We start from the raw sequence: 24,143 nt of genomic DNA, 5'->3' as shown, positions 1-24,143 counted from the left end.
GATCTTTCCATGGCCTGAGAGCTCATTGCTCTTTAGTGCTGAATAATATTCCATTGGATATACCACAGTTGGTTTACTCACCTACTGAAAGACATTTTATTTGCTTCCAAATTTTGGCAGTTATGAATATAGCTGCTTTTGTTTGGACCTAAGATTTCAAATCATTTGAGTAAGTATCAAGAGTATGATTGCTGGATCATATGATATGAATATATTTAGGCATATACTTTAAAATTTACATTATTTCTGTGTGAACACATCGTCCTCTAGAAACAGGGCTGACATTTACTGAGCATGTGCCATAGGCCAGATGGTAAGTCTATGAATGTTATGACATTCTCACTGCTCCTCTGTGAAACAGGTATTACTGGCTGCATGTTCCAGATGAGGAAAACAAGACCAGAGAGATTAAGTAACTTGCCCAGGATCATACAATCTTGGGGTTAGGATTCAAACCCAGCAATCTGATTTCAGAGCCCATGCTCAAAAAATCAGAATATTATGGGTAGAGTTGAAGTCTCCTTTGACACCCCCACCCTGACCCTGGTCCCTACCAGCCTTCCCTAGCAATGGGATACCAAGTGTTGGGCTGAGGGGATGGACCACCCTGTGAGCATAAAATATGAACTGAGCTGTTTGTAGAAAAGTTTACAGTAAAGCTAAGTTGGTCTGCTTTTTATTATCACCACGAATTATGTATTCACTGATTCTAGTCGGTGATCAAATACTCCTCCACAAGAAAGTGTTTTAGGTTCTAAACCATTGCTGCATTGCTGTTAAGGTTTAATAATAAGCTTCAAATTAGCCCATTTTTATTACTCATGCTTTAATGATCACAGTATCCTATGGAAGCTAAATCAGAGAACCCCTCAATTATACACTGGCCCCTGACACAGGCAAACTCAGTTACACATAATTGTTTTGAAAGTTCAAACATTCCCAACAGCTCGAAATTGTTCAAAGTCATTTTGGGTTCAATCTGTGTCTCCAGCTTCTGAGAGAATATATATTCCTATGTTTAAACCATAGATTCAAACTAAACAGTGATTATAGGCAGTTTTGCTATTCTTTGCCACTGCGTGGAACAGTGTTTGAAATTAATTTGCGTTTAAAATGTAAAACAGTGAAATGGAGTACAAATTGTTAGATGTAAAATTTCTGGGGTTTTTTGTCAAGCACAAATGTTTAGTTTATTCATGACCTGTTTTACTGAATTTGAATACATTGAAATGTATTTCTTTAAACATTTTTGGTTTAAAAACCCAAGAACAAGCCCTGAAAATAATGCTTGCTATTACAGAAAATATTTTGCCCTGTAGAGGTGAGTAGTGTTAGAAAAATGACCCCCTCTTGGGGCTTCCCTGGTGGCTTATTGGTAAAGAAGCTGCTTGCCAATGCAGGGGACATGGGTTCCATCCCCGGTTTAGGAAGATCCCATACACCACGTAACAGCTAAGTCAGTGTGCCGCAAATATTGGGCCTGTGCGCTAGGGCCTGGAAGCCACAGCTATGAAGCCCACGCTCCTAGAGGCCGTGCTCAGCAACAAGAGAAGACATCGCAGTGAGAAGCCCACGGACTGCCACTAGAGAAAATTCCATGCAGCAGAGCCCCAAACAAACATACAATTATTAAAGAAACAGTATCTTTCTCAGAAAGTGACCCGCTCTAGGTATCACATATCCTGAACATTCTTGTTCCCAGAGGAATTCTATGCTGTGAGTTTCCCGTGTCTTTCCAAATTTGCTTTATACTGATGGAAACAAGTATATATATCGATAAAGTAAATATATAGCGTAATTTTGTATATGCACACATATTTAAATATATGGGAATAGTATCACCTTTTGTACCTTACTCCATAAATTTTTCTCACTCTGCGGATGTGTTTGAGGTCTTGTCATGTGAACGCTTTTCTTTTCTAGACTAGTTTTTTAACCTGGCTGTACTCATCATAGAGAACAAACGTATGGATGCTGAGGGGCAAAAGGGGGGATGGAATGAACTGGGAGATGGGGATTGGCCATATGCACACTATTGATACTATGTGTGAAACAGATAACTAGGCACTTCCCTGGTGGTCTAGCGGCAAAGAATCCAATGCAGGTTTGGTTCCTGGTCTGCGAACTAAGATCCCACATGCTGAGGGGCAGCTAAGCCCGAGTGCCACAGCTAGAGAGGCCACGCCCTGCAACGAGAGAAGGCTTCATGCTGCGATGAAGACCCAGCACAGCCAAAATAAATAATACGAATAAATAAACATTAAAAACAATGCATAACAAATGAGAACCTACTATCCAGCACAGGGAACTCTGCTCTGTGCTCTGTGGCGACCTAAATGGGAGGGGATCCAAAGAGAGGGGATATGTGTATGCAGACGGCTGACTCACTTTGCTGCAGAGGAGAAACGAGCACAACGTTGTAAAGCAACTAGACTCTGATAAAATTTTAAAAGTAATAAAATGCATGGCTGTGTTCTCAAAGAGACTGCGTTATACTCACGTACTTTCCTCCCACCTGTTATTCAGGATGTTTTCAGGTTTTTTTTTTTACTATTATAAGCAATGCGTCTGGGCTGGGGTTTCTCTAGAGGTGACAAGGTTGGAGGCAGGCCAGGTGCCCTCCCGAAGTCCTCCCAAGCCTGCAGCTCCTGACGGTCCGGGGCTATTTTCACTCCTGCCCTTTCCCCAGTGGCCAGGGCCAGGAAGGCCAGAGATGCCATTCCCATCTCAGGTGGCGCCTCCTGCATGGATCCCGTGACCCTGTGGCTGTCACAAACCTCGAGCCTTGTGATCTGGGCTGTTTAGGCAACCTCCCCTGCCATAGTACACACACACACACACACACCCCCACACACACACCCTCCCTTGGTCTCTTCACACCAAGGAGAGATTTCTAGCCCCGATCAAGTTACTCTGCTCTGTGTTCTGGGGCTGGCAGCTGTGACTGGGGATCCCAAGGACTGTTCTCACTGCCCATCTATACCACAGCTTCTTCCTCTTCCCCCAAATCCCCCCTGGCCCTGGCCCATGCCTGCAAGAGACACCAGGCACGGCTGCCTTCTCTCTTATGTATATGTCTGCCTCCCCAACTTGTTTGTGACACCCTGGAGGGTAGGGACAGTGTCTTGCTCACTCAGCCCCCAGAACTTGGCATGAGGTAAGTGCTGGGTCAGATGTGAGAGTTGGACCATAAAGAAGGCTTGAACACTGAAGAACTGATGCTTCTGAATTGTAGTGCTGGAAAAGACTCTCGAGGGTCCCTTAGATGGCAAGGAGATCGAACCAGTCCATCCTAAAGGAAATCAACCCTGAATATTCACTGGAAGGACTGATGCGAAGGACAGACTCATTGAAAAAGACCCGTGAACCGTGAACTTTCAGATGTTCAAGCTGGTTTTAGCAAAGGCAGAGGAACCAGAGATCAAATTGCCAACATCTGCTGGATCATGGCAGAGAAAGCAATTGTAACCCACTTCAGTACTCTTGTCTGGAAATCCCATGGATGGAGGAGCCTGGTAGGCTGCAGTCCATGGGGTCTCAAAGAGTCGGACACGACTGAGTGACTTCACTTTCACTTTTCACTTTCATGCATTGGAGAAGGAAATGGCAACCCACTCCAGTGTTCTTGCCTGGAGAATCCCAGGGACAGGGGACACTGGTGGGCTGCTGTCTATGGGGTCACACAGAGTCCAACATGACCGAAGCGACTTAGCAGCAGCAACAGCAGCTGGATCATCAAAAAGCAAGAGAGTTCCAGAAAAAACATCCAATTCTGCTTTATTGACTGCCAAAGCCTTTGACTGTGTGGATCGCAATAAACTGTGGAAAATTCTGAAAGAGATGGGAATACCAGACCACCTGGCCTGCCTCTTAAGAAACCTATATGCAGGTCAGGAAGCAACAGTTAGAACTGGACATGGAACAACAGGCTGGTTCCAAATAGGAAAAGGAGTACGTTGAGGCTGTATATTGTCACCCTGCTTATTTAACTTATATGCAGAGTACATCATGAGAAATGCTGGGCTGGAAGACGCACAAGCTGGAATTAAGATTGCTGGGAGAAGTATCAATAACCTCAGACATGCAGATGACATCACCCTTATGGCAGAAAGTGAAGAGGAACTAAAAAGCCTCTTGAAAGAGGAGAGTGAAAAAGTTGACTTAAAGCTCAACATTCAGAAAACTAAGATCATGGCATCCGGTCCCACCACTTCATGGCAAATAGATGGGGAAACAGTGGGAACAGTGTCAGACTTTATTTTGGGGGGCTCCAAAATCACTGCAGATGGTGACTGCAGCCATGAAATTAAAAGACGCTTACTCCTTGGAAGGAAAGTTATGACCAACCTAGATAGCATATTAAAAACCAGAGATATTACTTTGTCAACAAAGTTCCGTCTAGTCAAGGCTATGGTTTTTCCAGTAGTCATGTATGGATGTGAGAGTCAGACTGTGATGAAAGCTGAGCACAGAAGAATTGATGCTTTTGAACTGTGGTGTTGGAGAAGGCTCTTGAGAGTCCCTTGGACTGCAAGGAGATCCAATCAGTCCATCCTAAAGGAGATCAGTCCTGGGTGTTCACTGGAACGACTGACACTGAAGCTGAAACGCCAATACTTTGGCCATCTGATGCGAGCTGATTCATTGGAAAATATCTTGATGCTTGGAAAGACTGAAGGCAGGAGGAGAAGGGGCGACAGATGATGAGATGGTTGGATAGCATCACTGACTCAATGGACATGAGTTCGAGCAACTTCCAGGAAATAGTGAAGACAGGGAAGACTGGCATGCTGTAGTCCACGGAGTCACAAACAGTCGGACGTGACTGAGCGACTGAAGAACAACAAGGTGCTGGGTCATTCGAGAATTAACAACTGATACATGAAATAATTGCAGCTACTCTGTGTCGGGTCTTTACTCTGTTGGGCACCATTCATTATAAGCATTTTCTCATTGAATTCTCACATAGCCAAATGATTAGAAGCTGTTGTTATTCCTGGGGGGTGGGCCATTATGTGTACTTTATGACTGGGGAAACCAAGGCTCAGAGAGCTTAAGCATGTTGCTCAAGGCCACACAGCAAATTCCTCCAAGGCCAGGGGCCTTCAGTGAACCACAATGCCAAAAATCACTGATCACAGACCATCGTAACAAACAGATAATTGGAACAGAATGAATTATTGCAAGCATTACCAGAATGTGACACAGAGACACAAAGGGAGCAAATGCTTTTGGGGAAAGAGCAGCGAGAGACTTGCTGTTTCCTAAGGAGTCTAGTGCCACCGCCGGACAGCAGGCTCCCGTGGCACTGCGGCTGGGCCTTGGACTGATTTGATTTCTCATGTAGAGCTGCTCCTGGTTCAGGAGCAGGTAAGGGAGACCTAGCCCAGCCCCTGTGGGTCCTGCTAAGATCAGGGCTTGGGGCTGGGGGTGGGATGGCACTCCCACCTGGGGGGCACCTCCAAGGTATGCACACTTCTGGGGTCAGCAGTCAGGATGGGAGGGGACTGGCCAGTTAATGGACCACTGCCCAGAGCCCCCTTCAGATCTGAGCCAAGAGCCTCTTCATTCCTTGGCCCTGAATTGGGGGTGGTGGTGCTGCTGGCTGCTTTTAGCAGGCGAAGCCCCTGGGGAAATGTCCCTTGTCTGTCTGTCTTTACTTCTCTTTAGTCTTTCCTGACCCATGTTAAGCAATTATCCATCCCCCCCAGTCTGCCCCACCACCACCACCATGCCAGGCACTGGGATAGAGCTGACAGTGACCACGGGTTCAGAGATAGGATGGGCCTCATGCCAGACTCCAGCCCAGGCACGGCTCTCTCAAAGCTCCAGGGGGTTCTCCCCTTGTAGCTTTCCAGTGTGTCCCTTTAAGACTGGCCATGGGGATGCCACCTGCCACCCGGGAACAACACCTGACCTGACCTGGGAGTGGTTCCATCTCTTGTCTTCTTCCTCATGCAGGAAAACCGCACTGCAAAGTCCTGCTCAAACTTCATGACATCCCTTTGGGGTCAACCTCGGTCAAAGTCATCCACAAATTGTCACGAGAGGCTGGGAGCCCAGCATACAGACATTTGTTCTTGTTAGCTTGTGTGGTCAGTTGTTTCCATTGTATCTGACTGTTTGTGACCCTATAGACGGTAGCCCACCGGGTTCCTGTGCCCATGGGATTCTCCAGGCAAGAATACTGGAGTGGGCTGCCATCTCCTACTCCAGGGGATCTTCCCCACCCAGGGATGGAACCCGAGTCTCCTGCCTTGGCAGGTGGATTCTTTACCGCTGGGCCACTCAATTATCAAAGGGATCACAGATTTCAAGCCATCCTAACATGGTCCTTAGTTGCTATGAAGTCCCCTCTCATTAAGGTTGAATTAGGCTCCCTGGTACCAGCAGCCTGGTACTTCTCTGCAATGGCACTCCACTCCAGTACTCTTGCCTGGAAAATCCCATGGGCAGAGAAGCCTGGTAGGCTGCAGTCCATGGGGTCGCGAAGAGTCGGACATGACTGAGCGACTTCACTTTGACTTTTCACTTTCATGCATTGGAGAAGGAAATTGCAACCCACTCCAGTATTCTTGCCTGGAGAATCCCAGGGACGGGGGAGCCTGGTGGGCTGCTGTCTATGGGGTCGCACAGAGTTGGACATGACTGAAGTGACTTAGCAGCAGCAGCAACCCTGCCACTTCCAATTCATATAGTGATATCCTAACACCCAGCACCGCAGAATGTGACTTTATTTGGACACAAGTCATCGCAGACATATTAAATAGTTAGATGAGGTCCTACTGGAGGGGAGCGGGAATTCAGTGTGACTACTGTTCTATAAGAAGAACTCCACGTGAAGACACAGAGGGAAGATGGTATGCAGACCGGGCCATGTCACTGACAGGTCGGGGAACCCTGAGGCAGCCCGAGCTAAGCGAGGCACATGGCATGTTCTCATCTACACCCCTCGGAAGGTGTCCCCCAAACTTGGTCTTGGACTTGCAGTCTCCAGGACTGTGAGATGATACACTTCTATCACCAAAGCCACCCAGTGTGTGGGAATTTGTTACGGCGGCCCTCGCAAATGAACGCATCTCATATCCAGAGTGGTGCATACCCTGCAAAGTGGATTGTCACGGTCCCCTCGCATTTCAGAAGTGGGCACGCAGCAACGTCCATCACATACACCCGCTGTCCCCCAGCACTTCTGGGCCTGAGCAAGGGGTGGACTTGGAACATTTCCAGGCTGGCTCTTCCCTCCTTTCTGCTGTGGTGACATCTCCCACATTCTGTGGGTAGAGATGACAGAAGGAGACAAAGGCTGATGAGGAGTCTAATTGGCATGAGCTGGTAGGTTGTCGAACACCCTGTGGATAGTGGCCAAGCCCCCAGGAGGGGCCCGGGGATGGAAGTCACCTACATGAGTGGCTCCCGTGGCCCTGTGCATGGGGAGACGTCGCCACTGAGCCATCAGCAGCCTGGTACTTCCCTGCCTATCAGAGTCACGGTGGGGCAGAACCTGCTACTGTGTCCCAGCCAGGAGACACAGCCTCTAGGCGACCAGCTTCCTATGACTCCCACTGTTGCTCCTATTATTAGACAGTCTCAGAGTTCTAGGAGTGAGATTGAGCATCCGATGAAAGGAAAGAACTCCCATGTGCTGCCATGAATGGGGTTGTCCTGCTGTTCTGTGCCACTGAGTAGAGCAGCCCACATCCTGCCAACTGGGGGCATCCTGCCCTGGAAATCTCAGGGGACTTTGGGAGAGACGGGCTCAGCATGCAGCCACATGCCCAGTGTGCCCCAAGGCTGGGAGCAGAGCGCATCGCAGTCTCCTCCAGGATCTTACCAGGGAGTCCCGATGTATCTGCTCTGCTGCTGATCTACCTTTGTGAGCTCTGGCCCAACAAAGACCCCACCTTACTGCATTTATCTGTGGGCTGTGTGTAATAACATCCTCTCACATCAGAAGCATAGGTTAAAGGGACTCAGGTTCAAATCCTAGTTCTGCGGCTTACTGAATGATCCTAGGCGAGTAACCTCACCTCTCTGAGCCTCAGTGTCTTCACCTGCAAACCGGGGCTTATTATACGTAGGATTGCTTTGTCTGGACAAAACAATGTGAATGCATGTAAGAGGCTTCATGCCATGCTCAGAACTTGGGAAATGTCCAAACAATGGTGGTGGTGGTGGTTTTTTCTTTTTTCTTAAAAATCAATTCGTGGGTGCTTTAGAGCATTTGTTTGTTTGTTTGTTCGTAGAGAGATTTTCAAACCGAGTCATCTATGGTTCCCTGGGTTTCCAAAATCCGAGATCGCTAAAATGCTGATGTGAGCACCTGCATGGCTTATTCCTCGGCCCTAAGACCAGGAGGTCTGGCCCTGGGCCCAGGGTGGTGTACAAGCCTCCTGAGATGACACACGCAGTGCAGAGTGTATGTGATGTTTTCTTCAGACGGAGGTTCTGGATGTTGTCAGATTTTCCAAGCAGTTCTCTGTCTAGAAAGGGATCATCTCTGAGCATGCTCTGAGTAGGTTGTTTGTGCCCAAGGGCTGGCAAAAGGGACCCATTGCTTACTGAGCCTGGGTGCCAAGTTGAAATGCATTATCCCTATACTAACAATTGGGCAAAGTATGTACCATCATTCCCATTTTCCAGATGAGGAAACAGAGGCTTGGAGAGCTCAATCTGACAGCCAGACACTGGACTTGGCCACTTGCTTGTCCCATGACTGGCTGGCACTGGCCTGGGATTTCAGCTCAGGACACTCTGATCCCAAGGCGAGTCCTGTCATTAGTACTGTGGTGCCTTGGGTAAACCCAACAAGGTACCCCAGCCAGGAAGTGCCCTTGGTCAGAACCTCAGCTCAAGCTTGACCACATAGACCTCACTAGGCATGGAGGCACCAGAGCCCACAGGATGATGATGCTCAGGTCCATGGAGACTCCACGTCCCCTCCAGGAAGGATGAGTGCACTTTCCTCTCCAAGCACTTCCTTCTCCAAGCACTCCCCCAGTGCCTGGCTTACCCCATCGTGGGCCTTCTCTCATGCTCTGCTGTGGGCTACAGACCCCAGTCAGGCAGTTGTTAAAAGCCTGGGTCCTGGCTGTTGATTTTCAGTCCCTCAGTCACGTCTGACTCTTTGCGACCCCATGGACTGCAGCACTCCAGGCTTCCCTGGCCTTCGCCATGTCCCAGAGTTTGCTCAAACTCATGTCCATTGAGTCGGTGATGCCATCCAACCATCTCATCATCTGTCATCCCCTTCTCCTCCTGCCCGCAATCTTTCCCAGCATCAGAGTCTTTTCCAATCAGTCGGCCCCTGGAGGCAGGGAGAATGCTGATTCTGCCGCTGATCAGCTCTGTGACTGAGTGACTCACCTCATCCCTCTGAGCCTCACTTTCTATGTTTATACAATGAAGCTAAATGGTACCTGCCTCACATGACAGGGTATTCTATTCTTCTTGTACTTTTTCCCACCAAGACCACCCTCTCTTCTTTCTCCATCTCCATCTGCTTTCCTCTGAGCATGAACTCATTAAACGTTAGCAACAGTGACTGCTGTTGTTACCGTGTTATTATCCATGGCATGCACAGTCGCATCCACTACTTTCCCCACGTTTTAAGCTCCAGGGAGGCAATGATTGTTTATTTCCATGTCCCTGGCACCTACCATAGTTGCTGGAGCATAATACAGCATCAGGAAATGTTTGCTGCTGAACAATAAACTCAAAGAAAGTCCTGCTTACACCACTGATGGTTAACATCGAACATTCAGAGCCCCAGAGGCACTTCATAAAAGTACAGGTTTCAGGAAGGTTCAGAGAAATTCTTGACTGAAATATCCCTGCTAGGTTACTGGGGAGAGCTGGGGAAGGTTGGGACATGAACTTAACCCTAAGGCTATGTGCAATAGGACCAATTAAGCCATCTCCTGGCACATGTTTTGATATCTCCATCAACAATGGAATTTTAGGGTGAAAGGAATATGAAGTCTGTTGGTATTTCTTATTATACACTTCTTTTTGTTGTTGTTATTTAGTCGCTAGGTTGTGTCTGACTCTTTTGTGACCTCATGGACTGTAGCCTGCTGCAGGGATTAAATAGTCATCTCCCTTCCATTTTTCTAACTGCAAACATTTGCGCCCACTTGTGTATCCATGCCATCCTTCCAGTTATCCATCCATCCATGCATCCAAATATCCATTCAAACACTCATCTTTTGATCTATCCAACCATTCAAACACCCATCTAAGCATGCATCTGTCTGTCCATTCATCTACCCATTCATCCATCTATCCATCCATTCACTCATACATCTATTAGTACATCTATCAAGCTAAACACCCATCATTAATGTATTTATTGAACACTTTCCAGCTTCCAGGCATTGTGCTAGACATTGTTGTGACCTATCACTGAATCACCTATGGATCCCACTCTCAAGGAATTTTCATTCAAGAGAGACAGATGGCAAGTAAACAGGCGTTTTCTATTTGGCATGATATGGATTATGGTGGAGTGTGTATGAGAGTCTAAGGGAGGACACAAGGCCTAGGAGAGTCCAGCCAGAGTTCCTGCCAGACGCAATGTCTACGCCGAGGCAGGAAGGACCAGCAGGGGATGCTCTGTGGGGAGATGGGCTGTCCAGGCAGCAGGAGCAGAAGGTGCAGAGGCGAGGGCAAGAGGAAATGTGCTGAGCTGGGGGAACAGTAAGTTCTGTCCTGCCTGGATGGACTATGGGAAGTGAAGCTGGGAGGAATGAGAGAGTTGGCGAGAGTCCAGGGCCTTGAGCTGAGCCTGGACTTTGTCCCAAGAAACTGAGAAGCCATGGATGGTTGTAAAGAGGCTTGAGTGAAGGGAGTGGCTTTAGAAACTTCCCTCTCACAGGAAATGGATTTCCTTTTTGAACAGGAATGGCACATGGGAAGCAAGTCATCAAACTCAGAATGATATGAGAAAGGCTTCTTTCTTCTGAAATTTGCTGTCTGTTTTCCCAGAATCATTTTATGCCTGGCTGAAAATCCAGTGATCCTGGCAGGAGGGGAGGTAATGGTTCATTATCGCTCAGTCATTAATATACTCCCTGAAGAAGCTTCCTTGAAGCTCTAATGGGAAATTCAGACCCCAAGGCCAAGAAAGAATTTCTGTAGAGCTTAATTACAGCAATGATGTCCCTCATTCAGTCAGTAGTGACGTTCCATTTCCTCCCCTGGCCATGGTGGTGTTTGGGGGCCTGCTGCCAGGTTAGGGGTACCTACTTCAGCCAAGGCACAGAGCACAGGATACAGACTCACTGCCACCTACTGTGTGCCAAGCGCCGTGCTGGATCCATGAGAAACCACATCAGGACCCTGTCTTCCAGAAGCTTATAACCATATTAGGTAGATAGGATCCGCATATAGAATGAATCAGTGATCCACATCGATCAGGCAAGAAAAACAGGGAGAAGAAAAAGGAAGGAAGATAGAACATCAGTGTCTCATCCGAAATGGTCATGGAGTCAAAATACCCTGCTTGTGGCTGATGAAATAAGAAATGAGAGTGGAAGGCATTTCTTGAAGTTGCCAAGGTAACCAATGTGGGACTGAAAACAGTGATTGACTTACACTGGGAGGACAGGGCAGGACATGCTGACAGATAAGGTCTAAGGTCCAGAAATCAATAAACGTCAAGTATATGCGTGGCACTGAGAGATTTGGAGATAACCACGGAAGAAACTGCCAGAAGACATAAGAACGGGAACCCTTGGGAAGCTGACTAAGGGCAGGAAGGGGTGGGGCAGGGAGCTGCTTCCCAGTGTAGGGCTTTGCCTCCTGTTTATTTTTCCTTTTACCATGTGAATGTTCTTTGATAAGAGAGTTTGAACACTCAAATGGAGAGAAATCTTGGCTTAAAAGAGTCAGTGGCAAAAGCTACATGCATGGTTCAGGCAGTTAACACCACTGGTTTTGGAGCAAAGGGTCTCTGGATACAATTAAGAGGGGCTGTGAACTTGGATGGGAACAAATAATTACATCTTTATGTTATTAACCTCGAGCTGAAATTTAGCATTTGCTTTCCTTACAAATACAGGGGAAAAGCCACATCGGTATTATCAGACTTGTGACTTTATCATTGATAGAAAATAGTAGGTATTTTCATATTACCTTATAGCTGTTGACAAATATCCCAAAATATTTATGCTCATCACTTCTTCAAATTCGCAGTGTGTTAGGCTCACAGCTACTCATTTAGTTAACGTATAGATAAACACATGCATTTTCTATTTGTTTTTTTTTTTAATAAAAATACATTTTTGGTAACTACAACTCAACAAAATTGGTTCCTTCACAATCCTGGGTGTTATTTTTTATGCATTGAAAAACACTCTTCTGCCAAGGTGTCTGTGGGTTTTGTGAGAGGGCCAAAGGGTGTGCGGCATGAGATAGGTTGAAAAGCTTCTTTAGAGATAGGAAAGCAGCTAGGGGTGCAGGCGTTTGATAAACTGGGGGAGGAGGATGCACCTGTTGAGGGGAGCTGGGACTCAGGCTGATGGAGCAGAGGGTAGAGGGTGCTGGTGGAAGGGATGTGCTGATGACATAGAGGTATGATCACAGGAACAGCAGCAGCAGAAGCTGCAATTTCTGAGCTCACAAGGTTCCAGACCTTTCTGTTTGACCTTGACAATAACCGTAAGAAGGTTTCTAATTCAATTTCCCTTTCAGAGCCAAGGAAACACAGCTGCAGACATGTTCAGGGGCTTGTCTGAGGTCCCATAGGTGGGAAATCATAGAGCTAGAATTCACACCACGACCACCTTATCCCCTGACTTGCTTGTCTGTACCACCAAGTATGGTAGAAGGTCTCAGCCAACCTACCAAGAAGCTGAGGATGCGACAAGGCAAGGGAAGCCGAGCCCAGGATCCCAGCGTGCCTGGGAAAAGCTGAGCCTCTTTTCCTGCCTGGCTTCCTGCTAATTCCTCTCTCCTGGCTCCTCACAGCTTTGGGAGGCTCCAGGAACCCCATGCCAGTTCTCTGAGCATTACTGTCAAGCCCAAACTCTGCCTAATCTGCCTTCAGCCCACCACTCAGACCTGTCCCATTTTAGCTTTTGGAGCCTCCCAGCATCAAATCTTAACCATAACCTCCTAACTGGGCCCCCTAACTGGGATGCACATTTCTTCATACTACTGGAGGTACCTGAACTAACATTTCTGAAATTGGGGTCCCCTTGTTGTTGTTCAGTCACTCAGTCATGTCCAACTCTGTGACCCCATGAACTGCAGCGTGCCAGGCTTCCCTGACCTAACTGTCTCCCAGAGTTTGCTCAAACTCAGGTCCATTGAGTCAGTGATGCCATCCAACCATCTCATCTGCTGTTGTCCCCTTCTCCTCCTGCCCTCAACCTTTCCCAGAATCAGGGTCTTTTCCAATGAGTCGGCTTTTTGCATCAGGTGGCCAAAGTATTGGACAAATTATTGGCCAAAGTATTGGGGTCCCCACAGGGGTTCATAAGACACTCTGATCATTTAGAAGTGTTATCACTGATGTGTAGGACACGACCATCAGCCTTTCCTGGATCTGCTGATGACAGTCTCATCACTAGGAGCTGCCACATGATTCCAGTGACTGTTCTGTGATGATGGCAGCTGGGCTGAGCTGTCTTGCTTTAATCACTGCACAGGAATGAGAAGAGGCCACCGGCACGATACAGAAATGATCCTCCCCGTGCCTGGAGAAGGCCAAAGACTGGAACACCATGTTATAGAGACAGAGGGCTCTAAGCAGTGTGAGGAGGAGAGAGGGAGGGAAAATCAAGTCCTCACAGGGCCTGGTGGGCAGAACCTGGGGGACCCCCGAGGGCCTTCTGGTCCATGCATCATGTATTATACTTATGTTGCAAACAGAACTTCACTCAAGCCATTACTAACATGTTTTGAGCTCAAATCTGATTTGCTCTGTAATTGGGATGGTGTTCAATTTGTGGATTTGCTTTGGTTTTGTAGGAATATAAGCATGAAGAACTCATACCTGCTGTTCTGCGGGTACACAATTAAGCAGCATCATAATCAAAATATTTTATGGCAACATTAAGGGGGAGTGTCTGTGAGAATGTGCCCTTGAAAAGTGTTCCATGTTTGAAAGACATGGATCTATATGCCATCTTTTGAATTTTTTTCAAGTTTTCCCTTTCCATTTCTTTATTTATTCTCTATTGAAGTATAGTTGATTTACAATGATGTATTAGTTTCTGGTGTACAGCAAATTGAGTCAGATATATAAATGTGTGTGTCTTTCCCATTATAGGTTAGTACAAGATATTGGTCTCTGTGCTATACAGTAGATCCTTGTTGGTTAACTATTATTTTTTAATTAATTTTTTATTGGAGTGTAGTTGCTTTACAATGTTGTGTTGGTTTTTTAAAATTTATTTTTAATTGAATGATAATTGCTTTACAGCTTTGTGTTGGTTTCTGCCAAACATGGTCAACTATTTTACAGACAGTGGCGTGTATCTGTTAATTCCAAACCCTAATTTATCCCTCCCCAACCCCTTTCCCCATTGCTAACCAAAAATTTGTTCCCTATATCTGTGAGTCTGTTTCTGTTTGGTTAATAGGTTCGTTTGTATCATTTCTTTGGATTCCACACACAAGTGATAAAGGATATTTGTCTTTCTCTGTGTGACTTACTTCTCTTAGTATGATAATCTCTAGGTCTGTCCATGTTGCTGCAAGTGGCATTATTTCATTCTTTTTTTAATTATATGCTATCATCTTGCAGGCTACACCCACTGCTCAAAAACTGTTGCTCACTTAGAATTAAATTCCAATCCTGCCAGTCCCCATGGACAGGCTCTTCACTGAATCCAAATAGTTCGAATTAATCATTTTCAGCTAGTCTGTGCCAGTTTCCATCCGTGGAAGGTAAGGACAGGGGGGTGCCAATGGCTCAAACCAGCCCTTAAAACACCAATCAGTACCTGATGGGTAGCAACCACAACCAATACCAGCATCATTGCTGGCTCACGGGACTGATGGAAGTGACACCCGATGGTATGAAAACATTCTCTCCTGACATAGTGGTCTTTGCATCTCACAACCTGGTCAAGGGAATACAGGTGAATATAAGGTAACAGTGCCAGCCAGAGTGGAGGAACACCTGGGCAGGAGACATGGGGGGCTCCATGACGACACGGGGAAGAACATTCTGGACTGGAAAACACAGTCTTCAGGGGATGGCCCAGCTCCGTGTGACCTGGGACAAGCTACCTAACCTCTCTGAGCCTTTGGCTCTCAGTATATGAAGCAGGACAAAGGATCGTCCCAGTCTCGCCCACTTCACAGAGCAGGTGGGAGGAAGGCCAGGGAAGGGACACAGAAGAAAGCAGTGACAGAGACGTGAGAGGCTACCATTACTATCGCTAGAGTGGCAGTGATGAGGCAGAGCCAGAGAGATGCTCATAGAGCCAGTGAGGGAGGGAGAGGGAGGGAGAGACAGAGAGAGACAGAGGAGGGGAGGGCCTTCATTGCCTCGACCCTCTGTCCCCTCCCCAGTGCTAACTTGGCATGGTCCTGAGAGATTTCACTCCCAACTCCCGCCCTTGGCTGCGTCCAGCTCACACAGGCTCCCTGGGGCTGTCTTGTTGGCTGCTGAGGTCCCAGTTGGGAGACCAGAGGGTCAGGTCACAGCCCCGCTGGAAGAGGAACCTCGTGGGGACAGAGCATTGGCCGCCCAGAGCGTGGATGCCCAAGGCTGGGCCGTGCTAAGCTCAGACCACACCACTGGGGTCCCAGAGCTCAGCACTGACCCTCCGTTCCTCTGAAAGTAAGAGAGCCACCACTTCTATCTTCCTGAGGGTAGCCGGGGGGCCCTGAGGCTAAGTAGGAAGATCCTTTGAGGGCGTTAGCTAATATGCAGATCCAGTGGGCAGAAGGCAGCTTGTTTCCTGAATCCATAGGGATTGCTGGCCAATTGCACAACCGGCTTCCTTAAGACTGAATTTGTTTTCTCTGCTTTGGGGTCTGAGTCTTCCAAAATATTTGGTCTTTATTTGAGATTGTTTGTTTTTCTTTGTAAGTAGTGAATGTCTCTGTATAATGCATTGTTCCAGGGGAATCCTGGTGAGCATTTGCAAACCCATTTTTTTTCCCCTAAATTTTCTTGAATAATGAGCTCCACTTCAATTTAAACATTTTTATAAGAATTTTTCCTGTTAATTCTAAAGTGATTTTTTAAAAAAGACATTTGGCAGGAGTGGGTGTGGGTGAGGAATGTGTCAAAGTTACAGACTCATTCATCCCTAATGAAGTGGAAGCCAAGTGGAACCAGAGGAGAACTAGGATAAAAAGAGAAAGTAAGAATCAAAGGAGAAAAGAAACAGTGTAATGGATGTGTGTGGGCTTTGAATAGGCATCTTGTTACGTGGGTAAGTGCTTGAGCTGGAAGAGATACAGGGAGGAGCAGTCAGAGCTGGAATCTGGCCAGAAACAGAGTCCTGGGACCTAGAGGCACTGCCCCCACCTCCCTCTTGGCCTGGGGGCCTCAGTTGCCACATCTGTCGAATGGGTTGAAGCCATGTTTCCAGGGCTGCTGGGGGTAGGGGAGGGAACAATGAATGAATAGGAAAAGTACAAGCTGTAGGGTGCTGTGCACACATGAGGTGGCTTGTTATTGGGGTGGGCAGGTGGGGGTTGGACTGAAGGGGAGTCAAGACTCTCTCCGGCTCTTAGAATCCAGAAGTATAGATCCATGCACACAGATACAACCCCCCCCACACACACACACCCTCTCACTTGCTGGTTCTCACACACACTCACGTGTGCTTGTGTAGGTACCACACACAGGCAAGCTCATTCATTACACACCCCCACACGCCCATATACACACCATTCAATACACATGTGTATCCCCCCACAACTGCCCACACACACCTCCTCACAGGGGCTTCCTCACCACACGTACTCACACACACTCATACACATACCCTCTACACTCTTTATAACACACATGCCCTTAAACACATTCTTGCACACATACACACCCTCCCATTCACACATCCACCCACCCCTTCCCACGATCGTCCATACACAGCTCTGCACGCACATTCTTATGCAGTCACGTGATCTTCAGTTAGACAGTCCCTCCTGGCCTGCACGCCACCTCCCTTTCCCAGCCGAGCTCTGGATGAAAAATGAGGCAGGAGATGGATGGGCCCCAGGCTGGGCAGCTGGAGTTTGTCCCCTGTGGACAGACACTCCAAGATGGAGAGGAGGAGGAGCTGAGTCCTGCTCATATAAGAGACCACGTATTCCTCATTGTCAAGGTCAAGGTGACCTTCCCAACTATACTTGCCCAGAAAGGCTCCTTGGAGGTCTAAAGGGTGGGAGCGTCACCTCACAGTAAGTGATGTCAACCTACCCTTGCCCCTTCACCAGAATCCATCTTGGCTGAGAGATGCGTGTGCGCACATGGGAGGATCCTGACTTCAACCAAAGACGACCTTGGAATCAGGCAAAGCAAGACAACTGGCCAAAGGAAACCAGGAAGAGATGCCCCAAAGACGTGACTCAGGCTGCCACGGGGGGTGCGACTCTCTCTGAGTCCGCCCACGTGTCTATTTACACATACAGTATTCTTTTCTTCCTAATAAACATTTAACTTGCTCCACTACTTTCCGTCTTTGTGGGAATTCTTTTCTGCAAAGCCGAAGAGCAAGGGCCTTGTCACGGGCCACTGGTCTAGTGACTAGGACTTAGCGCTCACTGCCACTGTCTGGCTGGGAACCGAAACCTGGCTTCACGTGGCTGCAGGCTGCAGCCACCCAAGGTCAAAAGCAGAGTAGCTCCTCTGTCCTCTGCCCCTGCTGAGCTCACGCCTACTGCCCTGCACCCAGGCCTCTGCCCTCCAACCCCTACCATGCCCAGAAACTGCTCAAAGCTTCCATCTTCTCAACCCCTTTGCCATGTCCCTCTTTCTGTCCCCTGTCCTTGGTGTTTAATGACCCCCCTCCCCACCACAAACTGAGTTCCTTGAGATTAGGGATCCTTTCTGTCTTATAAACACATCCTCAGAGCCTGGCATACGTAGCCGGAGTTCTGGAAATAGCTATTGAATAAATGAATGGATGGATGTATGGTTGGACAAGGGTATGGTACCTAGAGGAAGAGATGGTCTGCTCAGACCCGGGCTCTGTGTTTTGGGAGCAAGGCATGGGGAGACCACAGGGGCCTGCCCCCTCTCGGTCAGTTCCAGGGCCCTGTTCCATCCTGGGGGCAACTGCTCCGTCCACACGTATCCCCTCTTTGCCTCCACCTGAAGGACCCAAAGTACTGATGACACTTGGGACCTGACCCTGGCAGCCATTTCTGGCTGACCTCCCGAGGCTCCCATGTCTCTCTGGGACTTGCAGGAAAGAACTGGATTCTGTAGGCTCACGGCACCCTATAACCTGACCCCACGTCCATCCACCAGCTCCGCCATCCGCAGCGTCCCAGCACTTACCGTGTGTGCCAGGAATGGGGCCACTTGGATCACATGCAAGTCCTACCCACTGTTCCAGCAGGGAGCCCCAGGTAGCATCCACAGCAGAGAGCTGACCAAGCAGAGGCTCCGGGATGGAAGGACCTGGCCTGGGGCCGTCACCTGGCAGATGGCAGTGCTAGGATTTGAATCCAGGCCCCAGGCTGCCCAAGGCCACGTTTCCCTGACTTCCCACACTGCGTCTGGGGCCCCGTTCTGGTCTTCCCCAGCCCTCTGTGCTTCTCCATTGGGCCAGGGCACCCTCCCTCACCTGTCCACTGCCTGCCTCCTCCACCCAACTAGGAAATTCTCAGGGGCGGCACAGAAGGCCAGTTTGGTGCCCTGCCTGAGTGTCTTTTGTCCAGCAATGTACGCACTCCCCAGCTGCTGATCTTTATTCCCGGAGAACGGCCTTATGTAGCCAAGCCGGTTTGTTGGGGAAAGATGACACCCCTCACCCTAACAGCACCAGTGACTGGCCAACATGGGGATCCTAAAGGCTTGCCCCCTTGCCTCAAGGTGGGATCAACTCCGCCGTGCCACTCACACTCCGGAGCCCCCCATGGGGTCAGCTGAGCGTCTCCAGGCTTGTTAAGCCCTTTCGGCTGCCCTCTGCTGCTTCCCCCTCTCTCCCTTTCTAGAAAGCACTCCCTCCACCTGTTAATCATTATAACCCCAGTGCCAAGATCAAGGCCAGGTGGCAGTATCCCTTACTGAAGGAAGGAGCCATTTCTTCTGCCCTCAGTGCAAAGGCTCTGCTCTCTCAGGCTGTGTTGAGGATCAGTTCTTGGCAGAGGGAAGGAGCGTGGTTTACCATCGTCACCCCTCTAATCCTTGTGCCTTGACCAGTACCCTGCCTGGAGTAGGAGCTGAGTGAATGAATCAATGAATGAGTCAGCGAATGGCTGCCTCATCTTTCCCCAGCCCCGATGCCTGCCCTTCTCCAAACCTTTCCGGCCACCACGCCTTCACCTGCCAGGTAACCTCACCTGCCATGTCCACCCTGGCTGGCTTTGACTTCACACCAAAGTGCTTTGCCAGCTGCCCACACACCCCAGGGGTTCCCTGAGGGACCTTGCCCTCCTCCCCAAGGGCAGGGGATCAGAGGGAGCCCGGGCTGCACTGGGCCAGACCCCGACCCGAGAGTCACACCCAGGCCAGCTCCGCTCTGCTCTACTTTTGGACAAAAGTGCTCTGCGGCTGCAAAGACTCGGAAGCTCTTTGTGTTTTCTAGCTGCCCCACCGACCGCTTGAGTGGGGGCACATCCTCCCTTTTGTCGCCCCACTCAAATTTTGTGTGTAGATGTTCTGCTCATGTCCCTATCTAGATGGAAACTCCCTGAGGACTCTAGCCTAGAGGTTAAAAGCTCAGGCTCTGGAGTCAGAAAGGCCTGGGGCAGGTCATGAAGCCCCCTCACAGCCTCATTTTTGTATAGCTATAAAATGAGGAAGTAATAGGGCTGCCAGCTGACCTGGGCAAGACTTCAAAAAGATGAATCCTGTATATGCCTGAGTTGTGGAAAATAATAAGTGGCACCTTCTAGTATTTATTAGTTACCTGAGCAAGTGCCTCAGGCATGCCTGGTAGTTAATCATCAAAATGATCACACTTTCCTTTGGAAAAGGAAATTAAACCACGTCTGTGTGTAAAGCTCACCCTGTTCTTGTCATGACCACTGGGTTCCAATGAAAGTTACTAATTCCAGGTAAACACTGGGGACATTCTAGTGGCAACTGCATGGTTAAATGGGGCCCTTATGCCTTGCTGTGAAAGGACCAGAGAAGGGCCCTCAAGGTTCTTCTGTTTCTTAAGCACCTGGCTTTCTTCCAGATCCAGGCTTGCTGTGTACAGATGACAAGGAAAGTTGGAAGAGTTGATGATTTCCCATTTCCCAGACTCGCTGGTGCAACTGCAGTGGTGAGCCCAGCATAGTGGTACATAGCAGCTGCTCCACAAATACTGTGGGGTGAATGAAGGAATAAAAGGAATGGGTTTGAACTCTACCACGAAATGACTCACCACCAAGTTTAGGGGTCTCTCAATCAATCCTTCTGAGTGAATGAATGAATTCTAGGTTCACTCTCACAGTGCCAGTTCTGAGCCCAGGTTGTAGCCTGCAGGAGGGCTGTGGTAAATATTTATGGAGGAAATGAACTAGATCCAGTACTTCCCAGAAAGCAGCTGAGCTTCAGCTGTGGTCGCCCCCGCTCACCCTAGGCCCACAGACAATGTTCCAGGGACCGAGCCTTCGGATTCCAGCCACCAGCCTGGCTTGGCCTCAGTCAGCCCAGTGGGAATGGCGTCTGGGACACAGAGCAAGTTCAGGGCCTGGGGTGCACGACGGGGACCTAGCTGGCTCGCCAGGGAGCTCGTGGGTGCTCCCCTTGGGAAACACTGCCCCCTAACCTCCACGATGGACTGAGCTGGCAAGAGCAGACTGCAACGACCCAGGGACACTGCCAAGGAGCCCCCGTCTGCACAGCACTGGCATCGATACAACCACATACATACGCACAGGTGGGGACGTGTAGCTGTGCCCTGCTGGCCACAGGGCTCTCTGCCCACGGCCCATCCTTCCTCCCGAGCCCACGTGTCGGAGCCAACCACGTGTTGGAGCCACCGTCCAGAACGGGCTCCAGTGATCCACACAGGTGATCCTCCTCAGCTCTTAAAGTCCCCCCACGTGGCGCAAGCACGTGGACACACACCGGCATCGCTCCATCCCCCCAGGGCCCTCCATCCTGTGCCAAACACACTTTGCCTCTGCCCCAAGCTGGCGGCGGCCACAGACCACCCAGTGGTACTACCAAGGGACAACGTCATCTGTCACCAGGGACCCGGTTAATGGATAATAGCCCACCTCTCAGCCAGGAACTGGGTCCCACAGGTCAAAGTGTGGGCCCCAGGACAAGTCATGGTGTAGCTGGGAGGTACCGAGCTGGACCTCTCTCTGACCACCCCTCTAGTCTGTGCCATGGGTTGGCAGCTGTCCCCTCCTTTGCCACTACTGGGACTGACTCCCCACTGGGTAACATGGGGTGGCTCAGACCCTGTGGAAGCCTGCATGCTGGATGACGCCCCAGAAGCCTCAGGGGTCCTAGGCCAGGGCCCTACTTGCCCCCGGCCGTGCACCGAACCATGTGGCACTCTGAAACCAGAGGACTCCCCCTGACCTCTGGCTTGGGGAGGGAGCAGCCCCCCATGTCAGCTTCCTGCAGGGGTCTCATGCTAGGCAACCAAACAGGGCCACCCCACGACACGAGCTGGTGGGCTGGAGGAACATGAGTGGCCTTGGGTGCACAGACGGGCTGGCACAAAGAGCCAGTTCTTTCAGGGTGAAGAACAGAGAGGTGGGACCCTAAAGCCTCCCTCTGGGCTGACTGGCTCTTTGTTCACCCCTCAGGTCCCCTTCAGCCACAGGCTGGGGGCAGCTCCTGCAGCTGCACCATCCAGGGAGAAGGCCCCCAGGCTGGCATTTGGTCCCTGCAGGTCAAGCCAAAGCAAAGGGGGTCAGGGATGCTAGAGGCCTGAGATGCCCCAGCAAAGCAGAGACCGCAGTGAGCCCCCCTGTCCTACCACGGCCCAGTCGGGCTCTCCAGGCCCACTGGCCTGGGAGCGGGACCCCCAACATGGGTACTCACTGGCTCCGGCGAGGCCTCCTCCTGGCGTGGTGGCAGGCACCCCTCTCAGGCCTTGCTCCCCATCTGGAGAGGCCGGCGGCACTAATCAGCCGCCTGGCGTGGCGTGAGCCTTGTGGCTGGGGCTTAATTGACACCAGGTGGCCCCTCCCCAGGGGCAGGCTGGGAGGCGGCTCTGCTGGGGCCAGGGGGTCAAAGCCGGGGCAAGGGGGGCTGCACCCAGGCCTGGCCGGTTCAGGCCTCCCCTGGAGAGATCAGGGCAGTCAGGCAGCCACTGGCCACCCCTCCCCTCCTCGCCTGCCAGCCGCCTCCATCGCACACCCAGCCCGGCTTCCCTAGGCTCTGACCTTTCTTTCATTTCAGAGGCAGCAGTAGCAGTGACAGTCTCTGCCCAGGAGGAGGGTGGCTCAGGTTTCCCCCCAGCTGGCCGGGGGCAGCCCCAAGCATGTGCGCTGGGTCTCTAGTGGCCGGGCTGTGCCCGCAGGGTCCTGAGGAGGGCCACCCACTGCAATCACAAAGGATCCCCAAACCATCTTTTACTGAACACTTACTACATGCCAGGCCCCTGCACGGTCCCCACATGGACCCCTCCCATTAACTCTCTTGGGCCCTGAGAGGTGGGTATTTATTTAACCCCACTTAGCAGATTAAAAAAAAAAAATCAAAGCTCAGAGAAGCTAAGCTTTCCCCCCAAGGTCACACAGCAGGAGAGGCACCAATCAGGGATTTTAGTTGCTACCTGCAAAGTGAGGAATCATTTTTTAGATAGGGAAATCAAGGCTCAGAGACAGGAAGCCAAGTCTCAAGGTCATAGAGCGAAGTGCAGAATTTGGATTTACCACCAGACGTATTGGGTCAGGCTGCCTGGGAAAACAAAGTCTGTGTGTATGCTGAAACATAGGCTTTCTCTTCTGACCTGCACGAGTCCCTGCTCGTATTAGGACTCTGAGGTGGAGCCATAGGTGGACTTTCGGGGTAAGAACACTGGACACAGCCTCAGGAGACCTGTGCTGAAGTTGCTGTGTGATCCTGAGCAAGTTCCTCTACCTCTCTGGGCTTTGCTGAAGCTCCAGTGAACACCAAATGGGATGCCATGTCAAAAGGGCTTTGCACCTGGGACACACAGGGCAAGACTGGAGAGTTCTAAAGTGGTCCCTACTCTGTCCCCAGTACCCCTTCTCAGAGGTCCCCCACCCCTGCCCTAGCCCCTCATTGCCAGGGGCAGCAGGACCTAGCAGTTAAGAGCACCCACAGGCTCTGCAACCACACAGACATGGGTTCAAGCCCTGGCTCTTTCTCACCAACTTGGGTGACCTTCAGAGGTCACTTCCCTTCTCTGGGGCTCAATTTTTCATCTCTAAGAGATGCCAAAGAGGTGCCTCTCTGCCTGGGCTGTATAAGAATAAATGAGAAAATGCCAGCACCTGCCTCTTTACTCAATCACATCTACTGAACATCTACTGTGTGTGGGTTACCACGCTGGGCGCTATGTGCCCTGCTGATGGAGACTGATGATAAATTTAAAAGACACATATATACGTAATTCCTTGTAGAATGTCCTCCAATAGGAAGTAGCTGTTGCTTGTTGTCTATGCACTTACTCAACAAAATAACTTGTTGAGCACCTCCTTTGTGCCAAGTACTCTTACAGGCACTGGGCATACAGCAGTGAACAGTGAGGATGGACCCCTGTCCACATGGAGCTGACAATTTCTAATAATTAACCACGACAATCCATTGCAATAATAATTATTATAAGACCATTCTCTGGCAACACACACACACACACACACACACACACACACACACACACACACACACACACACTGTGTTCCCTGGTGTCCTCACTAGTAGAATAATATGCCTGTCTGCTGGGTCTGCCCCTCAGGGAGCTCCAAGGTGGAGCGTGCCATTCCAGAATGTTCTTAGGTCTAATCCTCAGTGAGGTTCATGGGCTCCTTTTTGGTGTGACTGATGGGCAATCTGGCCAGCAGCCCATCCCCCTTGCCCAGTC

General features: G+C 49.8%; 1 protein-coding gene across 1 annotated transcript in view; it reads right to left on the bottom strand.

The window, feature by feature from the left end:
• The window catches only part of NOS1 (nitric oxide synthase 1), a 188,630-nt gene extending 166,252 nt beyond the window's left edge, over positions 1-22,378 (bottom strand). Inside the window, exon 1 of the mRNA XM_052655010.1 lies at positions 22,133-22,378. The gene's annotated coding sequence lies outside the window, so the exon portion shown is untranslated. The remainder of the gene's footprint in view (positions 1-22,132) is intronic.
• Between the last annotated feature and the right edge of the window lie 1,765 nt (positions 22,379-24,143).

The sequence above is a fragment of the Budorcas taxicolor genome, chromosome 17 (assembly GCF_023091745.1).
Source record: "Budorcas taxicolor isolate Tak-1 chromosome 17, Takin1.1, whole genome shotgun sequence".
Taxonomy (NCBI): domain Eukaryota; kingdom Metazoa; phylum Chordata; class Mammalia; order Artiodactyla; family Bovidae; genus Budorcas; species Budorcas taxicolor.
This window is presented reverse-complemented; position numbering and strand designations above follow the sequence as displayed.